Source organism: Neovison vison, chromosome 11, assembly GCF_020171115.1.
Source record: "Neovison vison isolate M4711 chromosome 11, ASM_NN_V1, whole genome shotgun sequence".
Taxonomy (NCBI): domain Eukaryota; kingdom Metazoa; phylum Chordata; class Mammalia; order Carnivora; family Mustelidae; genus Neogale; species Neogale vison.
In genome coordinates, this window is record NC_058101.1 from 92,928,555 (window position 1) to 92,938,057 (window position 9,503).

General features: G+C 34.8%; 1 pseudogene; it reads right to left on the reverse strand.

The window, feature by feature from the left end:
• Nucleotides 1-8,696: 8,696 nt before the first annotated feature.
• Nucleotides 8,697-9,217, reverse strand: LOC122890266 (annotated as a pseudogene).
• Between the last annotated feature and the right edge of the window lie 286 nt (nt 9,218-9,503).

The window sequence follows — 9,503 nt, forward strand, 5'->3', positions numbered from 1 at the left end:
AAATAATTTTATCATTATAAAATTATATATTTTATAATATATAATATATATAATATAATATAAAATTTATATATATATAAAATTATATATGTATAGATGTAGCTCCATTTAAACTTTAGCATTGTTTCTGACATAGTAAATTATTTCACATAGCAGTATTCAAATACATGACAGAAAAATAAGCTGGTTTATCATAAAATTGTTTGGTCCCATATTGTTCAGTTTTCAAAAGTTCAGTATAATCAAAACAAAATTATTCCTTTTAATAAATCAAGGATAAAACCCCTCAAATCTAGACTCAATGTCATTGAAATACTTAAGGGTTCTGCATGTTCCTTTCAATTAAGCCAATCATCAAAAGAATATATTATTTCTCCAGAAAGGGTTTTTATATCTCCCAAGAGGGTTTCTCTAATATCTTCCACGCCTTTTTCAAGCCCTGCTAGAACCTTGAGAATCGTCATTCTGAACTCTGTATCTGACATATTACCAATGTCTGTATTGATTAGGTCCCTAGCCTTCGGTACTGCCTCTTGTTCCTTTTTTTGTGGTGAATTTTTCTGCCTTGTCATTTTGTCCAAATAAGAGTACATGAAGGAGCAAATAAAATACTAAAAAGGTAGCAAAGACCCCAGGAAAATAAGCTTTAACCAAATCAGAAGAGATCCTAAATCGTGGGGTGGGAGGGGAGGGGATAAAAAAAGGTTAAAAAAAAAAAAAGAATATATTAAATATTTTCAAAAGGTTTAACATTTATGCTTGTGATTTACACACTTTAGTAATATGCTTTGTGAAACAAAGTTTTTTTTGATAAAGATCCAAAAAAAAATCACACATGAGTGGAGAATAAAAGAGAAATATTTTTATAAAAGAAATCAATCCTGAAAGTCTTAAGACTTCTGTGACTAGCCGCATAACCTTGGATAGTTTCTGCATTTTATGTAGACCTGGTGTTCTTGCATGTAATATGAAAACAACAGTAGTCCTTGTCTTATAGAATTATTTCAAGGAATAAAAATAATTCATATGAAACTCTTAACATTGTATCTGACATATAGTAAATATGTAAAACGTAATCAGTTTTGCTGTATTACAGAAGACTGAGGTACTTCGTGAGATAAAATGATTACATTTAGAAATCCTGGATGGCTAGGTCAGTTGAGTGTCTGCCTTCAGCTCTGGTCATGATCCTGGGGAATGTTCTATATAGGTCTGTTAAGTGTATTTGTTTTAAAATATGTTTCAATTACAATATTTTCTGGTTGATACTGTCTGGATGATCTAGCCATTGCTGACTGTGGGGTATGGAATTCTACCATTGTACTGTCTATTTCTCTCTTTAGATCTATTATTATCTGTTTAGTGTATTTCAGTGTTCTGATGTGGGGCGCATATATATTTCAATTGTATTTTCTTGATCTATCAATCTTTTTATTATATAATGGCCTTCTTTGTCTTAACATTTTTGGCTTGAAGTCTACTTTGTCTTATATAGGCAGAAACCCACTTTCTTGTTTTTCACTTGCCTGGAATGTCTTCTTCAACCTTTTACCTTAAGCCTATGCATTGTCATTAGAGCTAAAATGAGTCTCCTGTAGCAATAGATAATTGGGTCTTGTTCTGGCTTATTGTTTTTTTTTTTTTGCTTTAATCCATCCAGTCACTCCATGACTTTTAATTGGTGAACTCAAGTCATTTACAATTAGAGTGATAATTGACATACAAGGACTTATCACTACAATCTTATCATTTGCCTTCTGGTTATTTTGTATCTCCACAGATTCTTTCCCTTTGTTTCTGTATACCTTTGTAAATTGGTGGTTTTCCATGATGATATGGTCAGTCTCCCCTTTTATATGTTTCATGACTCTGCTCTAAATTTTTTGCAGTTACCATGAGGCATACATAAAATACCTTAGAGATAAAACTGTCCATTTTATGCTGATAGTGACTTATATTTCTTTGCCTATAAAATTTCCATCCTTTTTCCTCCTCTCCTTTTATATTTTTGATATCAAAATTTACCTCTTTTTGTGCTAATTCATTAAATTGTAGTAATTATATTTACTTTTTTTAAAAAATTATTTATTTATTTGACAGAGAGAGATCACAAGTAGACAGAGAGGCAAGCAGAGAGAGAGAGGAAGGGAAGCAGGCTCCCCACCCAGCAGAGAGCCCGATGTGGGACTCGATCCCCGGACCCTGAGATCATGACCCGAGCCGAAGGCAGCGGCTTAATCCACTGAGCCACCCAGGCGCCCCAACTATATTTACTTTTAATGCTCTTTTCCTTTAACCTTTATACTGTAATTAGGTGGCTAATTAATAAAATCGATATTATAACACATTCTAATATAATATAATACATAGAATATATTCTAAATATATATATGATACGTATTCTAATATAAAATTATAATATATTTTAATATAAGTAACAAGTTTTTTTTAAAGTGTCATTTTTCTACTAATTCAAAGAGATACATGTACCCTGATATTTATAGCAGTATCATCTACAAATTTTGGAAACAGCCCAAGTTTCCATCAGCTGATGAACGGATAAAGAGGTTGGGTGTATATATACATTGGAATATTACTCAGCTATAAAAATGAAATGTTTCCATTTGCAACAACATGGATGGAGTTAGAGAGTATAATTCTGAAAGAAATAAGTCAGAGAAATACAAATAACATATAATTCCAATCATATTTAAGAAACAAAGGAGCAAAGAGGAAAAGAAAAGAGAGAAAGGGAGAAGGAGGCAAACCAAGAAGGAGACTCTTTATAGTTAAGAGTCTCCTTGGAGAACTAACTTGAGTGGTTACCAAAGGGGAGGAGAGTGAGGAGGATGGATGAATATAGGTGATGGGGATTAAGGAGAGCAATTTTGATGAGCTCAGGTTGTGCTATGGAAATTTTGAATCACTATATTGTACACCTGAAATTACAATTTCATGTTAACTTGTTTAATATTGTACATCTGAAATTACAATTTAGTGTTAATGTAAAATACAATTTAATGTTAACTCATTAAAATTTAGATAAAAACTTTAAAAATATTTTTTTTACCTTTACCAAAATGTGTACTTTTACATATTTATATGTCATTAATTAGCATCTTTTCAACTTGAAAATCTTTACTCTTTCTTGCAAGGCAGGGATAGTGGCAATGAACTTCCTTAGCTTTGCTTGAAAAGCCCTTATTTTCCTTTTTATCTTGAAGGATAACTTCACCAGATCAAATATTCTCGGTCAATTTTTACCTTTCAATGCTTTGGATATTGCATTCCATTCTTTCCTGACCTGTACAGTTTCTGCTAGGAAAAATCCTACTGTGGAGGATAGGGAGGTGGTTCTTTGTAGCTTACTCTTTTTTTTTTTTTTTTCCCTGACTGCCTTTAAGATTTCCTTTACTGTTAGCTTTTGATATTTTCAATATGTATCTTGGACTAGGTCTTCTTGCATTAAAATAAAAGAGTATTCTATTAGCTTCATGAACTTATATGTCCAATTCCTTCTCCAAGTGTATCAGCTATTATTTCTTTAAACTCTGCCTTCTTCTCCCTGTGGTATACCAATTATTCTTATATTTCCCTTTCTGATAAAATCTGATAGCTCTTCATTAAAAAAAAAAAAAATCTTAGTTCTCTTTCCAAATAAATTAGTCCTAAATCCCCATCCTCCAAGTTACTTATTCTTTCTTCCATTTCTTCTGCGCTGGTACCAGTGCTCTCTGATGCATCTCATCCATTGAAATCTTTGGCTCTAGAATTTGGTTCTTTTTTATAATTTCAATATCTGTTTAAGAACTCCTGATAATTTCATTCCTTAATTCATCAATTGCCTTTCTGAGTTTTCTTGTAGCTCATTGAATTGTTTTTCAGATGACAATATTCCATGCCTTTGAGTTTGTTGAGGAATTACCATTTCCTCTTTCTGATACCCGATTTCCTTGATATTACAGTGTTTGATGATAGGTGTTTCTGCTTTCACATTTGACTAGCCAGCCTCTTCGTAGTTGCTTTGGAAGTTCTTTCCGTTCATCAAGTGGGACACCAGAAAGCTTTCTTTTTATGTTCCAGAAGGTGGTGCTATAGCTCCAGCTATTAGTTTCATTTACTGGAGCTGGCCTGGCCTTGGCAGCTGCACTTGGGAGTCGGCACAAGAACCTGGCAACAGAGTGGGGCAGGTGTAGGTTTAGCATTGGAGTTTTGGGTGTGCCCACAGATCATGTAGGGGGATCCTTGACTGGCGGAACTCCCAGAGAGGTCTGTGGGTACACTGCTGAAATATCAATGCAGACCATAGCAAACATGTTCTTTCAATGTCCTTTGATATTCTTGTCTGACTCCTTCCCTTTCTTCTCTCCAACCCCTCACAAATGTCCTTCCTCAGAAATGAGGATAGTAAGGAAGAAAAACAAGTACACCTCTAGTTGTAATCCATACCGTTAGTCTGTCACTCACCACTTTCACTTTGTACTTCCTCTGTCATGGCCACAAACCCAGTCCATTGCAGTGTCTTTCTTGGGGAGTGGGGGTGTTAGAAAGTTCTTCCCACTCTTCTGCCTCCAAACTTGTCTCTCTATCCCACTCCAGCCTCCCCTATCAGTCAGTCTGGACCTCTACACATTTTCTTTCTCCCATGGGTGTCCAGCCAATTTTGCACTGTCTGGATTTCCCTTCTCCCCCAATTGTGATAAGTAAGGGTGGGTATTCTCACCAGGCCACTTCTAGCCACAGCCCTCTCCAAGTCCTATCCACCCACTTTTGGATGTACAGGTGGGTAGAAATATAAATGTCCTGGTGTAATGCATGGAGGTACTTTTGTTCAATTATGGATGTTCAATTAATTGTAAATCAAAGGGGAAAAAAAGGAATGACTCACATTGCTATGATGCTGATGTTAGTTCTCTACATTTTCTATCTTGACATTCAGTGTATTTGTTGGGATCCAAAAGTGAACAACTAAGGCTTTTTGAGTGTTTATTTTGCTTTAGACCTTCTCTGAGGAACGTTGAGTTTAATATGCTCCTCACTTTTACGACAATTTCTTTTTCTTAAATCACTGGTACACATGAGGCTGCTCAATTTATTATGATGTTACATTTTAAAAATGAAATGGTTACCTTATTTGAATTTTTCTCATTAGTGATTAGTTTGAATATATTTCAATACTGTCTTTTAGATGTAAAATTCCTATTCATAACCATAGCCCATTTTGAAAAATTATTTTGGATCGCTTTTTTCACATTTCTTGAATTTTCAAAACGTATGTACTGAACATGGTAGATGGTATGTTGTAGATGTTTCGAATTCCATTAACTAATTCCAGACAGAGTGATTTTTATAAAGCAGGTATTTATAGTATTCGCTGTTTTACTTTAGTTTGTGCAGTAATGATTTCCTACTTTTATTAGGAGACATTTGTTTTTGTTTTATTTTAGTGTTGGCATAAATTAAATCCACCTGTAATGAATATAGCACATGAACACCTTATGAGCATATATGGAAGCTAGCAAAATTTCTCATTTGAAGAACTAAGGGAAGCTTAAAAATAAATGTTTTCAGATCAACAAATCTATGACTAAATACCAAAATGGAGCAAAAGTCTTTCCAATAAATGACACTGAACAGTTGAACATCCACATGCAAAAATTATCTAGAAACAGCTGTTATACCCTTTGCCAAAATTAAAATGCATCACAGATCTGAGTAAAATGCACAACTGTAAGACTCTTAGAAGATAACAGAGGAGAAAACCTAAATCATGTTGGGTAAGGTGATGACTTTTAGATACACACCAAAGTCATGATCTATGAAAAAAAGAATTGACAAGCAGGATTGCATTAAAATTAAAAACTTAGGGGTACCCGGGTTGGCTTAGTTGGCTAAATGCCTGCCTTCAGCTCAGGTCATGATCACAGGGTCCTGGGGTCAAGCCCCACTTCGGGCTCTCAGCTCAGCAGGAAGCCTGCCTCCCCTTCTCCCTCTGCTGCTCTCCCTGCTTGTGCTCTCTCTCTGTCAAATAAATAAAATCTTAAAAAAAAAAAAAAAAACTAAACATATTCTTACCATCTAATCCAGCAACTACTCTCCTTAGTAATTTTTTTTTAAGATTTTATTTATTTATTTGATAGACAGAGATCACAAGCAGGCAGAGAGGCAGGCAGAGAGAGAGGGAGAAGCAAGCTCCCTACTGAGCAGAGAGCCCGATGTGGGGCTTGATGTGGGGCTTGATCCCAGGACCCTGGAATCATGACCTGAGCCGAAGGCAGAGGCTTTAACCCACTGAGCCACCCAGGCGCCCCTCTCCTTAGTAATTTTTAACAGTTGGAAACCTATGTCTACACAAAAACTTGTACATGTATATTATAGTGGCTTGATTCTTATTTGCCAGGGACTATGTGACATATATCTTCCATTCAGTTCTGTTGTAAAAATAAAGTCTTTATTTTAGTTCTTTCCAGTGTTAGAGATATAGTTGACATAAAACACTTGTAGAAGTTTAAGGTATACAGCATAATTTAACGTACATATAATGTGAAATTATTACAAGTTAAGTTACCATTCATCATCTTATTAAAAAAATACATAAAATAGAAAATACAAAAGTACTGAAAGTTTCTGTGTGATTAGAAATCAGGATTTACTCTTTACTTTCATCTCTCTGTGTGTATACATATACACATATATGGCATATATACATATGCATACATATATACATATATATGGCAAATATATACATATATATACATATATGCACATATACGGCAGTGTTACTTATGATCATCATCATGTTGTTCATTATATTCCTGGTATTCATTCATCTTGTACATTTGGGGCATTTACATTTAATTACCTCAGTCCCTACCCCTGGTAACCAAACATATAACATCCTTTCTGAGGACTTTTTTTTTTTCTTTAGATCCCAAATATGAGTGAGATCATACAGTATTTCCCTTTCGCTCTCTGGCGTATTTCACTTAGGATAATGTTCTGAAGGTCCATTCATGTTGTCACAAATGACAGGACTTCCTTCTTTTTTATGACCAAATGATATTCTAATGTCTTCATATGTATATACTACAACTTCTTTATCACCTCATCTGTCAATGAACACGGGTCGTTTCCATATCTTTACTATTGTAAATAATGCTGCTATGAACATACAGAAACTGATCTCTTTTACATAGTATTTTCAATTTTTTTTTTTTTGATAAATCCCCAAGAGTGAAATTGCTGGATCATATGGTAGATCCATTTTTTATTGACCTTCCATACTATTTTCTATATTAGCTATTCCAATTTACATACCCAGCAACAGTACACAAAGATTTATTTTCTCTTTGTCAGCACTTGTCTCTTCTCTTTTTGATAACAGACATTCTAATAGGTGTGACACACTCTCTCTGAGCCACCCAGGTGCCCCCTCTCATTGTGGTTATGATTTGCATCTCCATTAATGATTAGTGATGTTGAACACCTTTTCAGGTTTCTGTTGGCCGTTTGTTATATCTTCTTTGGAAAATTATTTAATTAGATCCTTTGCTCGTCTTTTAATTGAATTATTATTTTTGCTATTGAGCTATAGGAGTTCTTTATATATTTTGGATTTTAAGCCCTTATCAGATATGTAGTTTTCTTTCGTCATGTATGTAGACTTTCATTTTGTTGATTGTTTCTTCTGCTATTCAGAGCTGTTTAGTTTGATATAGTTCTACTTGTTTATTTTTTATCTTGTTGCTTGTGCTTTAGAGGTCAAACCTAAGAAATCACTGCTAAGACTCATGTCAAGGAGCTTTTCCCTATTTTTCTCCCCTAAGGAGTTTTATGGTTTCTGGGAGTTTTGTGATTTATGGTATTCTATACTTAGGTCCTTAATCCATTTCAAGTTCATTTTTGTGAGTAGTGTAAGACAAGGGTCTAATTTTACTCTTTTACATGTGAATATCCAATTTCTAGTTTCCTAGAAATATTTCTACTAGTTTTTCTAATACTATTTATTTAAGCATTCTTGACTCCCTTTTCAAATTTGAGTTGATTTGAGATATATATATATATATATTCAGAATTAACATACATATATATATGGGGCTCTCAGTTCTGTTCCATTGGTCTTTGTGTCTGTTTTATGCCAGTATCACACTGTTGCAATTACTACTGCTTTCTAAAATAGCTTGAAATCAAGAATGTGCTGTCTCTTGCCTTGGTCTTTCCTAGGATCCCTTTGTCTGTTCAGGGTCTTTTGTGACTCCATATACATTTTACTAGTAGTTTCTCTACTTCTGTTAAAAGGAAAAAAAAAAAAAGCCATTGAAATCTTGATAGGTATTTAATCTATTGATGGCTTTGGGTAGTATGGACATTTTAAACCATATTAATTCTTCCAATCCCAATAAATATTGGCTATCTTTCCATTTAATTTGTGTCTTTGACTCTTTTCATCAGTGTATTATAGTTTTTAATGTGGAGATTTTCACCTTCTGGTTAAATCTATTCCTATGTATTTTACTGTTTTTGATGCTATTGTAAATGGGATTGTTTTCTTTGACTTTCAAATTAATCTGTTGTTAGTAACAATAGTAACAATAGTATGAAATGCTACTGATCTTTTTTTTTTTTTTTCAGCAAAAATCTATTTAATGGAGGTAGGCAGCAGATGTTTGACTATGATTAATTAGTCCAGGGGCCTCTCAACATTGGGTTGAGAAGAAGCCATCATCATTCTTTTGGGAGTAGCCTCCATTGGTGGCTGCAGTGTGAGGGGACACTATGGATCCCTGAATGCTGTGAATAGACTCCTTCTTAGGGTTGATCCAGTATCTGATGTTAGACTGGGAAGTAATGGAAGGTGGTGGAGGAGGGGTAAAAGTTCTCCAGGGAATTGGGTCTTGATGATTCCATGGGTATCCTGGGTAGTCTCCTGGTGTAAGACTATCTCACTTTTGTTCTTGAATGTCCCTGTGTGGTGGTTGTACAAGGCTGCTAAGCGGAAATTCAGGTCATCTTTTGGTATCTTAGGATCAAAAAAATAAACATCCCGCCTCATGGAGGTGATTGTGGGAGTTGAGCTGAGCCGACTACAGGGTTCCTGTTGCTGAGCAAGGTGAGCTGGGTTCTCACATGGCAGTTTCTTGGAAGCCTGGAGTTTTCCCAGGTAAGTCTGATTGTTATCCAACATAGGGTGCTAGAAAGAGTCTCGGGTGAAAGGCATGGTCAAATGTGGAGTGAGACACTGATGTGAGGGTTGGAAAGCCAGCGCAGCCACACACAATCGAAATGCCACTGATTTTTGTATGTTAATTTTGTATCTGGCAACATAACAAATTTGTTAATTAGATCTAACAGTTTTTTGATGGAGTCTTCAGGGTTTTCTAGATAAAAATTACATGATCTGCAAACAGAATGCAATATTAAATAGAGATGACTTGGGTTTATTATAGTGACAATAACAAAGGGGAATGCTACATGAGGTAAAGTCTAGGAACCACTTGGTACAA